Consider the following 23065-nt stretch of genomic DNA (forward strand, 5'->3'; position numbering starts at 1 on the left):
GAAGACAATGCAATCATCATGGTTGATGATTGCGGTTGTGGGGGAAAGAACAGAATAAAGAATTGGGGGGGGGGGCAAGAATACAGTAAAGAGTTACAGGAGATTTGGGCTTGGTAGTAGGAATGAGAGAGATACGAGATGACACTCATGACCGAGCAACACAATCACAAACATTACTACTTTCAGCAGGTCAGTAAAATCCGTGGAATACAAACACTGTAGGGGTATTTGTGTGCCGTCATAATAACCTGTTTCCTGTAATTGCGTAGCACCATCGTCTTACTGAAAGTCCCTGAAATTCCAATAGGTGTGAACAAGTTCACTGAAATTGATTTAGGCTCCGCACTTGATCATTAATGTTTGGATGACAGATTATTGTATAATATTAAAGTTCAACGTCCTTACACTTTCCTTTAAGGCAAATGAACATGAGCTGCATCAGAGCAGGCGATTCCTGAAACAATCGTGAATCATTTCATTGTAGAACGAAAACGAGTTCACGTGCGCGTCTATTACACTACTGGCCATTAAAATTGCTACACCACGAAGATGACGTGCTACAGACACGAAATTTAACCGACAGGAAGAAGATGCTGTGATATGCAAATGATTAGCATTTCAGAGCATTCACACAAGGTTGGCGCCGGTGGTAACACCCACAACGTGCTGACATGAGGAAAGTTTCCAACCAATTTCTCATACACAAACAGCAGTTGACCGGCGTTGCCTGGTGAAACGTTGTTGTGATGCCTCGTGTAAAGAGGAGACATGCGTACCATCACGTTTCTGACTTTGGTAAAGGTCGTTTTGTAGCCTATCGCGATTGCGGTTTATCGTATCGCGACATTGCTGCTCGCGTTGGTCGAGATCCAATGACTGTTAGCAGAATATGCAATCGTTGGGTTCGGGAGGGTAATACGGAACGCCGTGCTGGATCTCAATGGCCTCGTATCACTAGCAGTCGTGATGAGAGGCATCTTATCCGCATGGCTGTAACGAATCGTGCAGCCACGTCTCTATTCCTGAGTCAACAGATGGGGCCGTTTGCAAGGCAACAACCATCAGCACGAACAGTGCGACGACGTTTGCAGCAGCATGGACTATCAGCTTGGAGACCATGGCTGCGGTTACCCATGAGGCTGCATCACAGGTAGGAGCGCCTGTGATGGTGTACTCAACGACGAACCTGGGTGCACGAATGGCAAAGCGTTATTTTTTGCCGATGAATCCAGGTTCTTTTTACAGCATCGTGATGGTCGCATCCTTGTTTGGCGACGTCGCTTCAAAGTCACATTGGAAGTGTGTATTCGTCATCGCCATACTGGCGTTATCACCTGGCGTGATGGTATGGGGGGACATTTGTTACACATCTCGGTCACCTCTTGTTCGCATTGACGACACTTTGAACACTGGACGTTACATTTCAGATGTGCTACGTCCCGTGGCTCTACCCTTCATTCGATCCCTGCGAAACCCTACATTCAGCAGGATAATGCACGACCGCATGTTGCAGGCCCTGTACGGGCCTTTCTTAATACAGAAAATGTTCGATTGCTGCCCTGGTCAGCACACTCTCCAGATCTCTCACCAATTGAAAACGTCTGGTCAATGGTGGCCGAGCAACTGGCTCGTCACAATACATCAGTCACTACTCTTGATGAACTGTGGTATCGCGTTGAAGCTGCATTGGCAGCTGTACCTGTTCACGCTATCCAAGCTTTGTTTGACTCAATGCCCAGGCGTATCAAGGCCGTTATTACGGCCAGAGTTGGTTGCTCTGGGTACTGATTTCTCAGGATCTATGCACCCAAATTGCGTGAAAATGTAATCACATATCAGTTATAGTATTATATATGTGTGCAATGAATGCCGTTTATCGTCTGCATTTCTACTTAGTGTTGCAATTTTAATGGCGAGTAGTGTATAAATTGGCCAGCGAAAGCCCAGGGCTCCGTTGTCCTAATACACTGTTTGAGCCAGCTTCCAATCTCAGCATAGCCCTCAATGTCAGTACCAAATAACTACATACATTGAATGCAATTCACTAACGTGACCGATGCGCTCCTCAGCCTATTGTTCAATACGTGCCGGTATCATACGAAACTTCATCGATGCTTTCGTCAGTTCGAACCACCAGCCCCCAGCGGTTGTAAGTTGATACTGGCGGTTCTCTTCCGTACACCAGACTGCTTTCCTCTGCGACAGCCCGCCGCCCCACGCCTCACCGAGGTACTGCAAGTGGCTGTTTTGCTGTTAAAGACGCGTTCTGTTGCTGTGGAATGCAACCCCAGCACTGGTGCCAACAGCCGAACGAGGCGGGAGAACGACTGTGCCTCTCCACGGCATGTAGTTCTAGACTGTACCCTTTCTAATGATTGCCTCTTCCATGCATTTTATTCCTTCTTTCGGTTTCTCTACTTACATTTTCTTTAGTAGTAAACACAGGATGTATGTATGTCCTCAGGTCCACTGATAATGTCACTGAATGTTTCTTTTATTTTAACATCTCTACCTAGTCCATAGAGTCGCCTGTCACTTTAAATATGTTCACTTCCCATTCCTCAGGGAGCAACACTTTATTTACTTTACCACAGGAAATCTATTCAGCTACGCTGTAATCTCCTTCATCACTCTCCAGCAAACCACTATTAACATTAAATTCTTCATTTGTGTGACCATGGTGTCCGTAGCTGCTTTATAATTCTGTCGTTGCAACTACAAAAATGCGTAATTTTTTTCACCAGACGCGTTTCGCTTTATTGAGGTAAAGCATCATCAGTGGTCTGTAATTAAGTTATTTGCATTCTGATTTTCATTTTAGTTCAAAAACAGTTCTTTAAGAATAGGTTGATTTGTACTTACGGTGATTTTTCGTTTGAATTCTCGCTTACATTCGGAAATGCCGTCTGCTAGCACACCGTTGTTGTTCTGTGTTAGACACTGATAATTCTGGTCTAATTTTTAGATGTTCTGCAGCTCTATGCATTTCTCACAACACACTTTTATACATGACACAGTATTCTGTTAGTTTTGTACTTCAAGTATGTGTTGTTGTTTGTGTTTTGTAGTGTTGCCAACATAAACTTTCCATTACTTTCAAACTTCCACTACTTTGTCTTTGACCTACAATATTTATTAAAAAAAATTAGATTATGCTGTACAATAGCTCCATATTTAGCAATTATATACAACCGCCCACTCGCAAAACGGGAAATAGGAGTAATCCGCTGAATTACAGGCCCAATTCACTAACATCGATTTGCAATAGGGTTTTGGAACATATACTGTGTTCGAACGTTATGAATTACCTCGAAGAAAACGATTTGTTCACACATAGTCAGCACCGATTCAGAAAACATCGTTCTGGTGAAACACTACTAGCTCTTTATGCTCATGAAGTTATGGGTGCTATCGACAGGGTATGTCAAATTGATTCCATATTCTTAGATTTCCATAAGACGTTCGACACCATTCTTCAGAAGCGTCTTCTAACCAAATTGCGTGCCTGTGCGATATCGCCTCAGTTGTGCAACTGCAATCGTGATTTCCTGTCAGAAAGGTCTCAGTTCGAAGTAATAGAAGAAAAGTCATCGAGTGAAACAGAAGTAATATCCGGCGTTCCCCAAGGAAGTGTTATAGGCTCTATATTGCTCTTGTTCTGTAATAACGACATAGGAGACAATCTGAGTAGCCCTATTAGATTGTTTGCATACAATGCTGTCATTTACCGTCTTGTAAAGTCATCAGATGACCAAGACGAATTGAAAAATAATTTAGATAAGATATCTGTATGGTGCGAAAAGTGTTAATTGACCTTAAATAAAGACAAGTGTTAAGTTATTCACATGAATACGAGTACTAAAAGAAATCCGCTAAATTTCGATTACGCCATAAGTCACACCAACCTGAAGGCTATAAATTCAACTAAGTACTTAGGGATTACAATTACAAATAACCTAAATTGGAACGATAACATAGATAATGTTGTGGCTAGAGCAAACCAAAGGCAGCGATTCCAGGGCAGTTCGTTTTGTATTATCGCGAAATTGGAGAAATAGTTCCACAGACATGATACGTGCATTGGAGTGGCAATCTTTAAAACAAAGGCGCTTTTCGTTGCAACGGGATCTTCTCATGAAATCTGAATCACCAGTTTTCTCCTCGAATTGCGAAAACATTCTGATGGCACCCATCTACATAGGGAGAAATGATCGTCACGATAAAATAAGAGCAATCAGGGCTCGCACAGCAAAATTTAAGTGCTTGTTTTTCCCGCGCGCCGTTCGAGAGTGGAACGGTAGAGAGACAGCTTGAAGGTGGTTCACTGGGCTCTTTGCAGGCTCTTAATTGTGAATAGCAGAGTAATCACGTAGATGTAGATAAATTTTGCTTTTGAGATATTGGGTGATGGAAGACAATTCCATGAAACTCACAATCGTAATTTGCTGAGGTCTGAAACTTTCAATAAATCTGTTTTATGTAACACATTTGTCACTCAATCAATCGTTTTCACACTTTCCTAATCTAAGAATCGCATTGTTTGTGCACATCCCCGGATCCTTTCTACCACAACGTATTGATACTTCACTACTATCAACTTATGATAGATTAATACTTATAACCTTCTTTACTTCCAGTGATTCTTATGCCAACACAAGAATTATGTTGCTTGCGTCTCTTTCCCCATGAGCGCCCACCACATCACCTTTTGCACTATCTGTCAGATGCGCTAAAGGCACCTCCTTTCTGACAGTTTGTGTATCGGATTGTGCATTCAATGCCTTGGCGATACTCACCACTGTATTTATCTCACCATTACTCTCCACATCAAATGGTTCAAATGGCTCTGAGCACTGTGGGACCGAACTTCTGATGTCATTAGTCCCCTAGAACTTAGAACTACTTTAACCTAACTAACCTAAAGACATCACTCACATCCATGCCCAAGGCAGGATTCGAAGCTGCTACCGTAGCGGTCGGGCGGTTCCAGTCTGTAGCGCCTAGAACCGCTCGGCCACACCGACCGGCTCACTCTGCACATCATTTCCATGCCTCTGGACCAGTGCACCCACATAAAAATATCTCCTTACCATCTCTATTAATATCACAACTATATTTCTCCCACTTAATAAACTTTTTACGTGCTGTTTAAAACGTCCTCACAACTCATCATTTCCAAATATAGCATCTATTCAGCAGACTTTAGGTTGACCATTTTCATGCACTTCTTTTTCTCTATAATGTGCTTTAAGTATCATGGTCCAAATCCTTGCAGATTTTCCAGCATTTTCCAGAACTTGACATATCTACCCTGCTTGAACTGTCATCGTTACTCTCTGTTCTATTTCAACCTTAAATCCCCCATTATTTCACAACTGATTTGCACTCCAGTTCCCATTTGTTTGATGATTGTGTCCTCCACAATCATTCTGTATGTGTTCTCTGTTAAACGTGAGCTCTGCCGATTGCAACTTACAACACAAAGCCAGGTACATGTTATCAACAAAATAAATAATAACTCTTCTCCGTCCATTTTCTTTTCGAATGCGTTAGATCGTTCCATTGCATTCGCGAAACCAGTCTTCACATCGTTCTCGCCAAATTTAATCCTATTATTCATGGATGGAAGAATATCTTTCACACCTGTATTCCAATTCACGCATTCCATTTCCTGCGTCTCCATTCTCTTCCTAAGGTCTCTCGCTATTGCTTCATATTCTGCTGTTACGTTAGACGCCACTCCTGAAATTCGCTCGTCAAACCGGAGCACGGATTTTTCCTACCACACGGTTAGTCACCAATGCGATCGTAAGTAGACTGGCCACAAGTGCCTGAGCTTCTGAAAGGCTGTTCTTCTATAGGCTCGTCTACCTGGCCTCTGATCGATATCAGATCTCATAATCGATATCAGAATATACCTCACAAGTATAGTGAAAATTATTTAATTTAAAAATGACAACTGGAAGTATGTCAACCTTTTAAAAGTTTGTACAGCACGAGTAACTTGGTATATCACAATCATTTGCATATATATAAGACAGTCACATTATCGGTCTTGGCAAGCAGTGACCATCTTCAGATGTGATACATTCACTAAAGAGCTTCGTGCAGATTATGGTGGTAATACAGCCGGCACTTCCAACATGCTGTAGTCAACAAAAATATATTAGTCAAAATACATGTTAAAAAACTCTTTTACATGTGCCAGAGCACTTGATTTGACATAAATCGTAGGGTGATCGCTCCATAGTAAAGGCGTTGTCGTCAGTAATTTTGTCCTTTTACTCTCTTCGTGTTGGTATGTTTACGTACATTTGTTTTAACTGCCACCTATAACAGTCCCTCCATACGACTCTTCTCCGTCAACAGCTATACTCTGACAGTCTCCGAACGGAAGACATTTGCCGCTTCCAGAATATTGGTCCTAGAACGGTATTGCTATTTTATCCAAGTGTTAACTGCTTTCTTCCCGCAGCCACTCGCCGTCGAACTATGCCCTAACATCAGTTTTCGGCTCACTAGAATCCACTACCTCAGTGCGGAACCGGGCCACGCCATAATAGGTCAAGTTAGAAAGGATAATTGAGTTATGCAATACATTTCGTTTAGTAATAACAACTACACGTTTAAAAGTCGCAAGAGGGGGAGGTATACTAGGAATTCAGCCCCAGACACAGAAAGACTGTAATTCGTTTACGCCACAGACAGATATTTCATATTCAGATATGGGGATGTAAGGCGTACCGAGTAACAGACATATACTCGAATCAAATAATGTAGATCGAGAGAATCGTTTAGAAGAGTCAGTGTTGAAGGAAGTTCGATGCTTAAAGACTGAGCAATGATGAGATGCGTTAGCAGGTCTCTACGGCTCTAAAAGAGACATGATCTAGTGGTCATCTGGGCATGATCTCGAGGGGGACATAGGTAGAAGGATGGAAACACTGAAAATACGTCGAGTAACAAAAGAAATACTTCAGTTAATCGACATAACAAGGAGATACTAAAAATATTTACGGACGGACGGCAGATAGTAAGTCACTTAGGAATGAACCAAACAGAATGTACAGAGAGGGCCAGACGAAATAGCTGCAGAGAAAATGTGAAGAAATCGACGAAGTAATGGTCATCCGCGTGACTGATTCAGCATATAGAATAACAACAACTACTTTCAGTGAAAGTAAATGCAAGGACCTTATCTTAGCCCTTCGCCTGCAAGATATATTGCGAGGACGTTAAAAACAACGCCGAGTAAAATACCTCATGGGTAACACGTTCCACGGAGCCACGACCTCTCCAATATAGAGAGCGTGACAGGCTAGAACGACACACTAGCTGGGGATAAGCATCAGTTGCAACGCTTATGTTCACTAAGACAATTACGAGGGCAGATGGTTTTCCATCCCACGTTCTGCGCAGACTGTTACGAATGCACCAAGACACTACTGTTAAACCCAGAGAAGTGGAAAAAGTACACTGCAGGCCTTTAAGAAAGGGGGCGGGGGCACCTGTATGATGAGTTAATAGAGGAAGAAATGGAAATCGAGATGGAAGACATAGGGGATCCAGTATTAGAGTAAGAGTTGAACAGAGCGTTGGAAGGCTTGCTCACAAATAAGGCAGAGTAGATAGATTACATTCACTCGGAGTTTCAAAAATCTTGGGTGAGGCGACTATCTAATGACTATTCAATTTTATTTGTAAAAGCTATAGAATCGCAGACATGCCACACACTTTGGGAAAAAATATTGAACACACAGTCGGCAGGAAACCAAAGACTGATATTGCGCAAAAAGCTTAACTTCTTATGCATCCGAGTTAACGGTTTCTGGGTCCTCCGTCATCAGAATGGTTTAACATGCCCTGTTATGAATTAATTTTAGTGCCAATTTCTTCATTTCACAGTATGATTAATCTCTACGTACTCAATTATTTATTCAATAGCCTCGTGATGACTTGGTGTTGTATGATGTCCTTAGGTTGGTTAGGTTTAAGCAGTTCTAAGTTCTAGGGGACTGATGACCATAGATGTTAAGTCTCATAGTGCTCAGAGCCATTTGAGCCATTTATTCGATATATTCGGGTTTCTGTCTTTCCCTACGGTTTTTTCTCTTTACAGCTCCCTTTAGTTCTATGAAAGTTAATCCCTGATCTCTAAACACACTATCATCTAGTTCCGTGTACTTGTCAGTATACCAGATGTTCCATTCTTCACCGATTGTACGAGAACTTACTCATTTCCTATCCTATCAGTGCACTTAATTATCAGCTTCATTCTGTAGAATTACATGTCATTCTCTTCGAATCATCTTTTCGGTCTTCTCACAGTTCGTTATTCATTACCATACAATTCTCTGCTCTAGACGCAACATTCTCAGAAATTTCTTTCGCAATTTGAGGGCGGTGTTTGATACTAGCAGAGTTCTCTTGGACAGCAATATCTTCTATCATTTGCTAGTACGGTTCATCAATCATGTGTTAGTTTTACTTCCAATGTAGAACAATTTCTAAACTTCGTCATCACCAACTTCGATGTTAAGTTGAACTCTAACGTCAGCTTTATTACTCCATATTGCTTTCGCCTTTCTTGGTTTTAATCTCAGTCCGTGTTCTATACTCATTAGACATGTAGTTCTTCACATTCATTCACGACAGTAACGTCATTAGCGTTTCTTATCACTGATATCGTTTTACTCTGAATTTTAGTCATACTGTTTTACTTTTATTTTATTTCCATAATTGATTTTTGGATGTATAGACTGAACAGTGGGGCTAAAGACTGGGTGGCAGCCTTACACAGTTTTTATTCTGAAAGCTATTTTTCGTGGTTTTCCATTCTCATTTTCTCTCTTGCAACCGTAGCTGACCAGTGTGTCAGCCTGCCGTTTTAAGAAGAAGCGGCGCAAGATTCTAAATGATGACTGCTGTAAAAGATGAGCACATGCCTCTCCATCACACAACCAAATGACGCGATTTCCAGTTGGCATGGAGTCGTCTTGAGCGCCTGATTACATTGATCCTTTCTTGATGTCAGCATCGTCAAGTGATTACTTTAGTGCTGCAAAACTTTGTACATCGAGGTTAGGCCATGGTGTCTAAATGGGTATGAAAGAAACTCAATTCAGGGAGTCAGATATGAGTTTCTGGTAAGTGTCATAATTAAAGTTTTTGAAAGCAATTCGTTCACCTGCTTGTCAGGCTTATAAAGATCACTAGTTTACTTTTCTTTCAGTTGCCACGACGACGTTGTTATTTGCTAATTACGAAGGTAGGAATGGTGGCGGTTCTCAGCCTCAAGAGGGCAATCGATAGTGAGTATATGAAAAGGTAACAGTGAGAGAGAGGATTTGTACAGCAAGGGAAAAAAGACAGTGGACCAGTAATCTTGAGAATCGACGATCGAATTATCGTCCATACATTCCGATTTCCGTGATTTCAAGAAATCGTTCACGGCGATCACTGGATTGACCCCATAAAGAAATCCACAACCCATTTCTCTTCTAATCTATAAAATCAAATATCAAATACGAAACCGTGCCCCCCCCCCCCCCCCCCCCGCTATGAACCTTGGTACCCACTTCAGGTTAACGTCCAGCCCTAATTAGTTCCTTGTAACCAATCAAGTTCGTGTTTCCTACAACAGAGCCCTCACCGAACCGATTCCTAGTAAATGTGTAATCCAGTCTGAATCTCGTTTGAGAATTTATCTCGTGGATACATATGCATGAAATTGTTCATCTCATGGTATGTACTCCCAGAAATGTGACAGTCATAGAACAAAACTAGGATCATTCATGTTCTAAAACAATAGTGCATGGAGATTTGAGATTGTAGGATAACGTCGATTAAGTAACGTGCAAATTTCGGGGTGAGACCCAAACTGTCAACTTACTGAAAATCGTGGAGAGAGAGATAGTTTCCGAAAGTATAACTGTTATGATGCTGGCACAGAAACCGACAGGAAACTATGGGTCAAATTGAACAGAGCTTACCAGTGCGAGCTCTGTTCAGTTTCACCATAGTTTTCTGTAGCACTTGGCATGGTCGATGCACAGACTCAGTTCACAAATGGGGTGTTACAGAGTCTCCGGTTTGTGACTGTGAACTCCGAACCAGACGATCAACCAATAGAGATGAATGTTCCTTGTGTTCCTATCAAGGGAGTTGGAGCGAATCATGAAAGCTGACGATACAGTTCGTATGTGGATCAGGAACTTAGATTTCGAGACGTTTTATGTGTATTTTTGTGTAACTGTATTCTTATTATACAATATAATAATGTTATGTACCTGTATTTTTACACTGCATGTGAGCCATACGAATAAATAAATAAGTAAATAAATATGTCATTCAAAAGTCTTGAGTGTCAAAAGAAAGTAAATTACGTAGAACGACTGTAAATACAGACTGAGTGTACGGAACACAAATCGGATCCTGCAGTCTGTGCATGAACAGCGTGTACCAAGAGCTGCTGAAAGGACAAACAGTAACGGCGGATTAATATAGAAATATTGACAACTCAACCGTGACTGAGTACAATCTTACAGAAAACAGTGAAATTACATTACGCACTTCAAATGTGTGAATAGGCTCTGCTGCCAGTTAGGAATTGTTTTATTGATTCCAACCACTAGTTTCATGCGGTTAAAGCAGCATGAGACTGGAACAATAACGAATTAATTATAGCCTAAATATGTGAACCTAGTGAGCTGTAGGTCTAACACCGCTAAAAGGTGAGTAAATCTGAAAAACATGAAGACTTACTTTGTGCAAGGCTGATAGCGTTAAGTGTGGGACTCCTTTGTCATGGAAAACGATGGCGGAAACACTTTAGTCGTAAAGTAAAAGTTAACGTGGGGAAACCGTAAAAAGAGATAAAAAGATAAAGTGCAAAAACATTGAGTATAATGAATTGCGTGGCCAGGAGGGGGTTGGGGGGCCGCGAATAAAATATAAAAGTAATGAGAAGAAGTTGTCATGTAATTAAAAATTACTATAACAGAAGGAAGAGCCGGCTCAGAGGTAATTACACGTTCAGAACCATCTAACTGAATGAGGTGGAAATGCAGCATCCTCGCCAGGCGTAAACTCGGAAGTGGTTCAGCGACGTTATGCGTGAGTTGAGGGCCAGCCAGATGGCGGTGCTGAAGCAGCAGGAATATAAATGAAGGACAATAGATTGGTAAGGAAGGGGGGGGTACGAAAGGAAAGGGAGGAGGTTGAATATACGGGGAATCTTTTGTGTTAACATGAAAGAGAAGGAAAAATGGAGAATAAGAAGAAATGGAAGAAATGGAGTCACCTGAGGCTCACCATTTCCATCTATCTCCCATGAACCTCACGTCACAACATTTCCCCTTCTGTCCCGCCTTTTTTATATTCTTTCGTATAAACACATAAAGTTCCCGGTATATTCAACTTTCTTCTCTTTTCTCTCCCCCCCCCCCCCCCCCGCCCCATCCCACTCAATCACTCCTTCCTCCCCATTCCCTTGACAATCACTGGTGTTCGCTGCTCCACCGCAGTTGCCTCCTTCCCCAGCTGACTAGGTTGTTACCAGCGTCGTTGTGCATGACAACCTGACACCACACTTAACGCTTTCACCGTTCAACCGAGTAAGTTTTGAACTTTTTCAGGTTCATTCACCTGTTTTCAGTATTACAACCACTACTTTCTAATTTAACGTATTTTATCCGCAATTATTTCCTTATTCTTCCAGTCTGATGATGCGCTAACTGTGTGGAACGCCTAATAATAATTAATAAAACAATCACATAACGTGGAGCGGGGACTGTTCATTCATGTGAAACACTAAATGCAGTTTCTGCGTCTGCCATAATGGACTGGAATATACCAAACGTATATATCATCTCGAAATTACACTATATGATCAAAAGTATCCGGACACCTGGCTGAAAATGACTTACAAGTTCGAGGCGCCCTCCATCGGTAATGCTGGAATTCAATATGGTATGGCCCACCAATGGCCCTGATGACAGCTTTCATTCTCGCAGGCGTACATTTAGTCAGGTGCTGGAAGGTTTCTTGGGGAATGGCAGCCCATTCTTCATGGAGTGCTGCACTGAGAAAAGGTATAGATGTCGGTCAGTGAGGCCTGGCACGAAGTCGGCGTTCCAAAACATCCCAAAGGTGTTCCATAGGATTCAGGTCAGGGCTCTGCGGAGGACAGTCCATTATAGGGATGTTATTGTCTTGTAACCACTCCGCCACAGCCCGTGCATTATGAACAGGTACTCGATCGAGTTAAAAGATGCTCAAAAATCAGTGTAGGCCTTTGCTGTGATAGTGTCATGCAAAACAATAAGAGTTGCAATCCCTCTCCACGAAAACATGACCACACCGTTACACCACCGCCTCCGAATGTTATTGTTGGCACTACACACGCTGGCAGATGACGTTCAGCGGGCATCCGCCATACCCACACCCTGTCATCAGATCGCCGTACTGTGTACCGTGATTCGTCACTCCACATAACGTTTTTCCACTGTTCAATCGTTCAATGTTTACGCTCCTTACACCAAGCGAGGCGTCGTTTGGCATTTATCGGCCTGATAAGTGACTTATGAACAGCCGATCGACCATGAAATCCTAGTTTTCTCACCTCCCACCTAACTGTCATAGTGCTTGCAGTGGATCCTGATGCAGTTTGGAATTCCTGTGTGATGGTCTGGATTGATGTCTGCCTATTACACATAACGACCGTCTTCAACCGTCGGCTGTCTCTTTCAATCAACAGACGAGGTCGGCTTGTGCTCTTTTGTGCTGTACGTGTCCCTTCGCATCTCTACATCGGAAACAGTGGATCTAGGGATGTTTAGGATTGTGGAAATTTCGCGTACAGAAGTATGACACAAGTGACACCCAATCACCTGACCACGTATGAAGTCCGTGAGTTTCGCGGACCGCTCCATTCTGCTCTCTCACGATGTCTAATGACTACTGAGGTCGCTGATACTGAGTACCTGGCAGTAGGTGGTAGCACAATGCATGTAACATGCAAAACGTATGTTTTTGGGGGTGTCCGGATACGTTTGGTCACATTAACGAAGTTTTCAAAATAGAAAGTGTAGTAACATATTAACCTGTGCAATTGTTTTCCAGACGACGGTCTTTGGGCGACAGCGTCCATTGTTAAAGATATCGGTCAAAAATATCTCTGGTTAAGGTCAACATAATATTAGTGTTGTCGTTGTTGTGGTATTCTGTCCTAGGACTAATTCGATGCAGCTCTCCATGCTGTCATGTTCCCCACAAGCATCTTCATTTCCGAATAACTTCTGCAACCGACATCCATTTCAACCTGCTTATAACGCTCATCTCTGTTGAATCCTGTTAACAAAATGTAAATGACAATACTTCAGTTTGAGAAATACAGATGTGTCGCAAGCAAAGGGCTACATACGAAATAAACTAGTTTCACCAATACAACTATTCCCAGATTGTGCTACACAGAATGAACAAGCAGGTAACGAGCTTTGACGCTTCTATTCGGTCGCTAGCTTTGATGCTTCTCTTCGACTGGACAGTGACCAGTCGGGCGCGGCGCTGAAGTCCTCTCCGCAGAGACACCACTGCTGTCGCGTTGTCGTCCTGGAGAGGGGTCGGTCAGCGTGCAATTGGTTGACGTCTTCTTCACAGTCCTCTCTGCTCTCTCGTTCCCGACTGGCGTTCCGGCGCTTCACTTTATGCCGTAACAATCTCTTAGTCTCTACCTACGAGGGTAATCTCAAAAGTAAGGTCTCCTACTTTTTTATAAGTACCTAGACCTGTTTATTTCTACAATGGTTTACATCAGTTTATGGCTTGAACATTTGGCAATTTTTCGACATAATCACCATTTCCGTCGATAGATTTTGTAGACGCTGTGGCAGTTTTTGTATGCCCATGTCATATCAGCTCGACGCCATGCTGTTCAGAAAGTTATCAACCTCTTCTTTCACCTCGTCGTCGGAGCTGAAGCGCTTTCTGGCCAAATGTTCTTTTAACCTAGGGAACAGTTGATAGTCACTGGGCGCCAAGTCAGGACTATAGGGTGGGTGGGTGAGTATGTTCCACTGAAACTGTGGCAGGAGAGCAACGGTTTGCCGAGCGATGTGTGGAAGAGCGTTGTCATGGAGAATGTGTACGCCCTTGCTCAACATTCCTCTTCTCCGGTTATGAATTGCCTGTTTGAGTTTTTTCAGAGTCTCACATTACCTGTCAGCGTTAATTGTGGTCTCAGCGATTAAGCTCCGACGACGGGGTGAAAGAAGAGGTTGATAACTTTCTGAACAGCATTGCGGCGAGCTGATATGGCATGGGCATACAAAAACTGCCACAGCGTCTACAAAAATTCATCTACAGAAATGGTGATTATGTCGAAAAATAGCTAAATGTTCAAGCTGTAAACTGTTGTAAACCATTGTAGAAATAAACGGGTCTATGTACTTGCAAAAAAATAGGAGACCTAACTTTTGGGATTATCCTCGTGTAATTTTTACCCCCTACACTTCACTCCATTACCAAATTTTCGATTACCTGATGCCTCAAGATGTCTCCTGTCACATGTATTCTTCTTCTAGTCATGTTAAGCACTTTTTTTCTTCTTCAGTTCCTGATTAGTTATCCTATGCATCCAACTAATGTTCAGTATACTTCCGTAGTGTCCCATTCTCAGAGCGACTGTCGGCTCCATATCTGAGCCAGTTTCGTCCTCGTTTCACTTCCTTACAAGATAACACTCTAGGCAAATGCCTTCAGAAAACATTTCCAAGAACTTAAATTTGGATACGATGTTAACAAATTCCACGTTATCACAAACGCTTTGAATTTTATTTTTTCTCAATTTCGGCCATCAGCAATCATTCTGCCGGCCAAACAGCAAAATTCATCTACTTTTTGTGGTGTGCGTACTATAAGATCTTCAGTACACACACCATCAGATTATTTGACTTGTCGCTGTAACGAAGTAGGCGGGTGTCAGCAATATGTCTCGTGGTCTTATCGTGGCGTGTTTATCTTCTGCCGTTAGGTCAGACGATAGAAATGCCACTTGCACGCTTAGAGTAGCAGATTGACGGTAACCAGCTTTAAACAGAACTTAAATAATTTTCACACCCATTTATGAAAATAATAACAAGCATAAAAATTACTTAACTTGGTTCTGGATGCTATTTACAATTGACAATCTGAAGTTCCTTTAGTATTGATACGTTAATCTTTTTCTCACATATATCTCTGATACTTGACACAAGTGTCTATACATTTATCTTCATGGCTAGGTACAGGAATATGGTTATCTTATTAGGCGCTGACTGAAACTTGACTATCGAGTGGTACAGACAAATGTAGAATTCGTACAGACTGGTATAGACTAATGCACACTGGTACAGACTAATGCAGACTGGTACAGACTGGCGCAGACAAATGCAGACGCACTAATCAGAGGTCTGTACACTCGTTATAATACCTCGCGCGTTCATATACCACTCCGCGAGCGTGATCCGTGAGGAGGAAAGATTCTATGTCATCAGTAATCTCATTGGCTACGTTACATATTAATACGCGGATCGGCGGAAGCAGAATTTGGTCCGTCTCTATGGCAGCGCCATCTCGTAATGTAGAGACGGACGAGCGCTGCGCCTGCGCTGTTGTGCTTAGTGGGGTGAGCTCTAGTGGGAAAGTTGTCCCCACAGTCAACTGCATTTGCGACTTTATGAAAACTCTTGTTGTTTTGAAGCCGATTTCATGCAGTAAGAATATTGAAAAAATTTTGATGATTGTACTGTAAAAGACAGATGTTTACTCATGGTATCAGGCAGTCAACAACTGATTTTAAATATTTACTATTTATAGATAATAAATTCTTACATCGCTATTGCCATTTTCAGTAATAAAATTCTGTAGAGGCACCAATATAATATGTGGATGTCTTCATCTGCTTGGTTTTATCACTTGTGATTCAATTAATCTCAAGTCACCAAAAAATTCCTGCTGTTGGAATGATATGTGTGAGCACTAAGGAAAATGCGTTGGATAACGTTTTGGGAGCAATACTTCATTTAATGTGTAGAGGTAGAGCTGAAAGGACTGATTATATATCATTTTAAAAGCCATCGAATCACTCGAGCAACTGACCACATTGCTGTAGTCAGTTTCTAAACCCCAAACTACAACCTTAGCGGTTGACGTTTGCGTGATGACAATTGCCGTGACCAACTTCTGTTGTGTAGCAACGAATACTCGATCAACAATGTATGACTCTCTTACAGTGAGTTACAGATGATTGTCATGCCTTTTGAATTATATTGTGAATCTACTGTCAAAGGAACTGCCACGACCGACGAAAGACTGGTGTTGAAGGTTCTACCACTGCCAGTATTCGAACAATGTAACTACAGGTCGAGAGACACAGTACTAATTTCTGATATTGCCTTCAATGTGAACACGAGTGGGGTATGTAGAAGATAATCTTCAACGCTAGACGTAGTTCGGGACTCGCGCAGTACCCTCTTCGATGATTGCAGAAAAACTTGGTGTGACCTGCAAAAACCTTCAGCCTTGACACTCAATACTTGTGACATTCTGAGTACATCACGTTCATCGTGTGTCACGTTTTATGTTACATTGACAGCACGTCGAACGCCCTTACGTAGTCCTATGGAACGAAATGAGTCAGTAAGGGTTATATCTTCATTGGTGTGGCAACAGGTTTCTTCCTCATCAGACGTAACAGAGTCTGAAATATTAACGTACTCTAAAAGTAGAGCGGCTGATCCGATCGAGTCGATTTCCTGTCGGGCCGAGGGACAGCGATTCCATCTGAATTATGCACACGGCATCACTAATGACTACCGCCCTGATGGCCTCCAATTAAATTACGGCCGCGAAGCAATTTCCTGGTGCCCGATAGATTCGCTCTTGCGACTCCTTATCGTAGGGAAATCAACTGCACTGACGTGTTTTGAACATTCGTTCCGGTTAAGAGGGTAGAATTCAGAACTAAAAGGACTGGATGTTATACACAATTCACAGACGGTAAATTCACCGACAGAAGTTGATGTACGTTTATTGTCTTACGTCTACCGTTCTGTTTCGTTTCTCAGACTTAATGTTTCGTCAACCGCTCCTTTCTCTAAACGGCCTCTTTACCGTATCGTAATGTATCTATATACGTTGGTCATTCTGAAATACTGTCCTTGTACTTCGAGTCCAGTCTGACTTTCCACGTTTATCAACAACCAGATCGGCTATCCATAGGGTCATCTAAGCCTGACACAATAGCAGACGTTTTCGTTAGCCATCTAGAATAGAAAATATACAGCAGACACGTAATCTGCTTAAAACACGTAGTGTACTACGAAAGATATAAAAACGAAAAATTAATTTTAATCGAAGGTAACACCAATCACACTTTTAACAACATAATTTTCTTTTGTAACCTACACAAGGAAATAAATTTCACCATTGAAAACAAAAAAAAAAAATTAGCATTAACTTCCTAGATTTGTGGAAAGAAAATGACGACAACATGCATTATTTTAAGATGTGCAGGAAAAAGACGGAACAGACAACCTCCATCACCACAGTCTACGTTATATCATGACTCCCAGATGTACATCCGAAGATTGAGTAAAAAAAGCGATCAAAGGGAACAGGGAGAAGTAATCAATTGTTATTGCTTCAACGGTTCAGTGACAGACTAAAACAATTCAGAAAGGAACAGAAAACCAGAAATTCCTGGCTCTGTGGAAGGAGCTAATAATACGGCGGCAACCACGCTACCTGTTGGTAATACGTCCCAAGAAATAGCAAAACCTACTTAGGTCACATAAACTGAAAGTGAATTCCTTCACAAACAAAAAACTTAAAATAATAGTTGAGATGTGTAACAATAAAGAAGATAAATTCCCAGGCTGAGGAATATACAAAACTTTCCCTGCGTTTTAAATAGCAAGGACTGCCACGAACGGTTATACTTTATTCGCTGAACACATCAACTGTTAAGCACGTAACCATTTCACAAAACCAACCATGTAAAGAACATAAAAACACTAGACACTCATTCACAAACATAGAAGAAGATCGTAAGAGACTCCATCAATTCCAAAAATCACATAAAATAGGTTTCACAGAGGAGCAGTAATTTTTTTTTTTACTCCACAAAAAGCATTGAGAAGAAGTTCTCAGTGACAGCGTGCAATAACTATAGTAAGTCTATAAAGATATCCATCATTTCATACACTTCACTCAGTGTTTGCGAAAATGTAGAATATAAAATATTATCTATAAGTTACATAATGTCCAAGCCCTTTGGAAACCCAGTGTCGTAATCTCTTTCAACCACATTTTAGTTTCATGTAAACAAATAGTGGGAGTTTTGGTTTGCTTTTGCGTGGATTTCTAAACAATACAGAAACCGCAGTACCGGTAATTAGGCGCACAAAAAATAATATATTTTTAACATTAGTACAAAAAACTGGAAGATTTGTTTTCTAATTGCAGTAAAACCAATAAAAGACGGCTGCAGGGCAAGAAAGACAGAACGACACACAAAAAAACCACATAGAATAACGCTGTTTATATTTGCACTTGATAACGAGAATAAAATGTCGAAATGCATCTTACTATACATAAAAAGTAACTGGTGTATTATTTCATTGTTTAAATCACCTCACATTTCTATTTAATCTGTTTCGGAAGATATGCAACAGCCGTCACGTAATGAACTTAAAGGTACATTTCAAAAGAAACTCGAAACGCTTAAATTTTTTCCAGAGTAAATAATAATGAAAATAAATCTGAAAGTATATATGGAGCAGTCTAAAGGAAAACGGCAGATCCTTTCAAGAGTCAGGGTTCTTTAATTACTAAAGAGAGTATATTCCATAAGAAGTATTACAACATCTGATCATGTTTGTTGTACCGTCACCTAGGGTGGCATTACTAGACTTAAGTGGGAGGTTGGGTGCACGCCCTGGTGCCTTGTGGTCTGTCCTCTTTGATTGCCGAATTGTTTATGTGACTGTAGTGGGGCCACGTAAGTGATTAATCACTCACTGCATGGAGCAGTGATGGAAGACGGTTACTCGTTCATTCTGGAGGAACCTTGTCGCAAGCAGTGAATGTAGTTTGTTTATAGGGCTGGCTGTACCAACTGAGGTATCACGAACCTGCAGTGTTGTGATTCCTGCAGGTGAAGCAATCAGAAATTTCTGCAATGATTATGGTGTATCTAATGACGTAGGATGCACAGAATGAATTCTTCACATAAAAACAGGTGATGGGGTTAGTTACCACTCATGGGGTTAGTTACCACTCACACGTTGTGCGCCGATAGTCTATTCACACTGTGTTCACGGATTAAGCCATACACTATGTTTGTGTAATTCTTCTTAGGGACTGACTGTATCAGTGTACATCTTCAACAGGCAATTGTCTGATCACTTTATACTGCTTCAATGAATCTGACTGCTCACCACATGTTCGATAGCGATGGGCTTCGTGCCAGTGCACGCCGTTGATGACAGATGGCTTTTTAGACTTGTAGACAATACCGCTATATTGTCTGGCTATGCTCAGGAGAATCAATTTATGAATTGAAACAACGACGTATCAAGGTTAAAGGCTGATCAAACACATCAAAATAGTCATTTTCCAGTGGTGTGACAGTTATGAGACCATTATTCGCATCCAGTGACGCCTATGAGCTGAGGATGACACGGCGGCCGGTCAGTACCGTTGGACTTTCATGGCGAGTTCGGGAGGAGTTTATTTTTATGCTAAGGAGCCATGGTTTTCTGTTTCTAGCGGTGAGTTTCACGGCAGTCTGTGACACTTCCTTATATTTGTGTGAGCTGGCGTGAACTGACGTTCCTACACCAGAATACATATTATGACAGTATGAGTACTTCAGATGAAATGAACTGTGCCAGGGAAGCTACTTTTGTACTCATGGCTCTATGTCAATACATATTGGTTACCGATGGGAGTGTAAACTGTTAAAATGAGTGTGGGTTTTTATAAAATACAATTAGATAAAAAATTTTATTAGATTTTAAAGCATATTAGCGGTTGTGTTTTAAGGAATTCGATTACAGACTGTTTCTTTAAATATTTCACGTTTAAAGGTGAGTATAAATTGGAAGAACTTGTTCCACTATTCATTATGCTTACGCTTAGTTTCTTGTGATAGTAAATACTGTAGAATTTTAGTGAGTCACAGTGTTCTAAACATTTCGCTGTCCTCAATTCATTTCATTTTTTTTTTTTTTTTGACAGGTTTACCATTCAGTTCAAACTGCACTTTTGTGTTGGTTTAGACTGAAGCTATTAATAAATGAATAACTTTTCAAATGTTAACCTGAACTTAGTCAATTCATTTCGGTATTTTATCCCAACTACCTAAGCTAGTAAAACACACTTTGGTACCAGACTCTGTTTAACTGATTCAGTGAGCGTGGGTATCTTGTGTTATTTTCCTGTTTACTTATATTACTGTTATTTTTAAGAATGTCTGGCCACACAAAATACCGATCTTACTTGAGACAAGGAGAGTTAATTTATGAATTGAAACAATGACGTTTTGAGGTTAAAGGCTGATCAAACACATCAAAATAGTCATTTGCCAGTGGTGTGACAGTTATGATGCTATTTTTTTTTTCAAATTGTCCCACAGTTTATGTAAAACCCATAAAAATGTTAAATACAATCGGAATCAATTAATCTCCACTGGAAAACGAAATATGAATCAGTGCCAGTGATCGCCAATACTTAAATACCAGTACTTGACTACATAGATCATGCAAGCTGATATCTTATGCACACCTACATGAGAAGCTATTATGAAAGCACATTGCACTTTACTGTGTCTTTGGGTATCTGCTGTACGGGTCATAAAACTGGCAGATAACCAGGCTCCAGTAGAATTCGCTTGAGACCTGCTCGCAATTGTCCGTCGACCTACACCGGAAGTTAGGTTGGACAGTGCTTGAAAAGAAATCTTCAAATTCTCCAAATACTGGCTGCCCAGTGTCACACAATAAAGACTGTATCTCCATGCTGTGCAGGGGAAACAGAGACAGTTTTCAGCAAGCTGTGTGTGGTCAAAAATTGCTTGCCATTTCTGGCACAGTCCCAGAAGAACTGCATATTGTGTGAAGAACTGCAGGCAGGGAAAATTCTACAAGACACATGGACTATTAAGATAACATTTTAGAAAGTGGAATGGGAAAAGAAAGTTAAGGGCACCTTTGAAGACTGTGAGACGCCGACTCCACCGTCAAGCCCCGGCAAGACCGATTGATCAAGGAAATGTAAAAATGACTACCACGGGTTAACATAAATAACTTAGAATTTAGAATTAGGAACACGGCTATTTGTACAGAGATTCAACCTTACTGGCTAGCACAGAAATGTAGAGAGAAAGAAGGAATACCAAGTTTAACAAATTTTGTAACTGGTTAATCAAGTGAAATGTGAAAAAGATATGGAGACCGACATCTTGTAAGACAACTTGTTACTGATTAGCACTCGCAGTATTTATCATTAAGCCAATTCAAATCACGCAACACCAAAAGACGCACAGAACAGAGTCTTCATTGTCAGGAGCGTACTACAGAAAGCTACCCCTTACTTGAGCGTCTTCTCTTGATGGGCAGACTTCACTTCTAGAGAACTTTTTCAGGCTCGTCTATGACGAGAGGCTCTAATCCGGCTGAGTTGAGCTTGGACACAAGTTGTTGGTACAGAGCCGATGACTGATTTTGCTGCCCTTCAACTAACAAAATGGCTCAAATGGCTCTGAGCACTTTGGGACTTACCTGCTGTGGTCATCAGGCCCCTAGAACTTAGAACTACTTAAACCTAACTAACCTAAGGACATCACCCACAACCATGCCCGAGGCAGGATTCGAACCTGCGACCGTAGCGGTCGCGCGGCTCGAGACTGTAGCGCCTAGAACCGCTCGGCCACAACTGCCGGCTTCAGCTAACACCTGCAGGTTATGGGTACGGTGAAATCCAGCAACAATAGGGAGGCAAACTGCAGAGCACGTCGAAACACTTTTAACAACGTGCATTAAATTTTATCTTCATTCAGAAGACTTGTCTGCTGTTAGTTTGAACATGCTTTCAACTCAGGTTAAAGATGGACATGCATATCTCTCTGCCATACTATCTCTATGCACTAATCTTGAGCAATCACGGTATATAATACATGATTGTAAACGTTTCATACAGATACCATCAATTTGGATCACATTCCAGATCCCTTGCTCTGATTTTCCAAGGCATATGTTTAGTACTTTCAAAAAAAATTGTTCAAATGTCTCTGAGTGCTATGGAACTTAACATCTGTGGTCATCAGTCCCCTAGAACTTGTAACTACTTAAACCTAACTAACCTAAGTACATCACACACATCCATGCCAGAGGCAGGATTCGAACCCGCGACCGTAGCGGCCACGCAGTTCCAGACTAAAGCGCCTAGAACAGCACGGCCACAGCGGCCGGCTAGTACTTTCAATTATTGTTAAACCATTTCTTTTGATTTTACATATAATAAATTGAGTTGCTTGAGATCCTTGTCTAATTTCATAATCAGATGCATTCCTTTATCAATATTTTTGTAAATCACGATTCGTTTATGTCAGATTATATTACAAGGCGTAAAACCTCGCTTCCGCCGTTTTCTGGTAGGAGGCGACACTGTAAATAGCGGTTGAAGGAAACAGATCGCAAACGTCAGGCAATTAGCTTGGACCTCGGTCAACACAACCTCATTCAAACATTAGTCGATTTGTGTGTGCATCATAAAGTTGTTCTTGACTGAAAATGTTAGTTTACGAGCCTAATTTTCGTAATTTGCGGGAGGTGTTTCTACTTAGTTTCAATATGAAGTAGTCAGCGGCTCAGTCTCATCTATTGCTCTCAAGTACGTATGGTAAGAACGCTATTAGTGAAAGAACGTGTCGTGAGTGGTTTCAACGCCTCAAGAACAGTGATTTTAACGTCGTAGACCGGCATAGTAGTGGAAGAGAGAATGTTTTCGAAGATGCAGAACGGGA

Source organism: Schistocerca gregaria, chromosome 4, assembly GCF_023897955.1.
Source record: "Schistocerca gregaria isolate iqSchGreg1 chromosome 4, iqSchGreg1.2, whole genome shotgun sequence".
Lineage (NCBI taxonomy): Eukaryota > Metazoa > Arthropoda > Insecta > Orthoptera > Acrididae > Schistocerca > Schistocerca gregaria.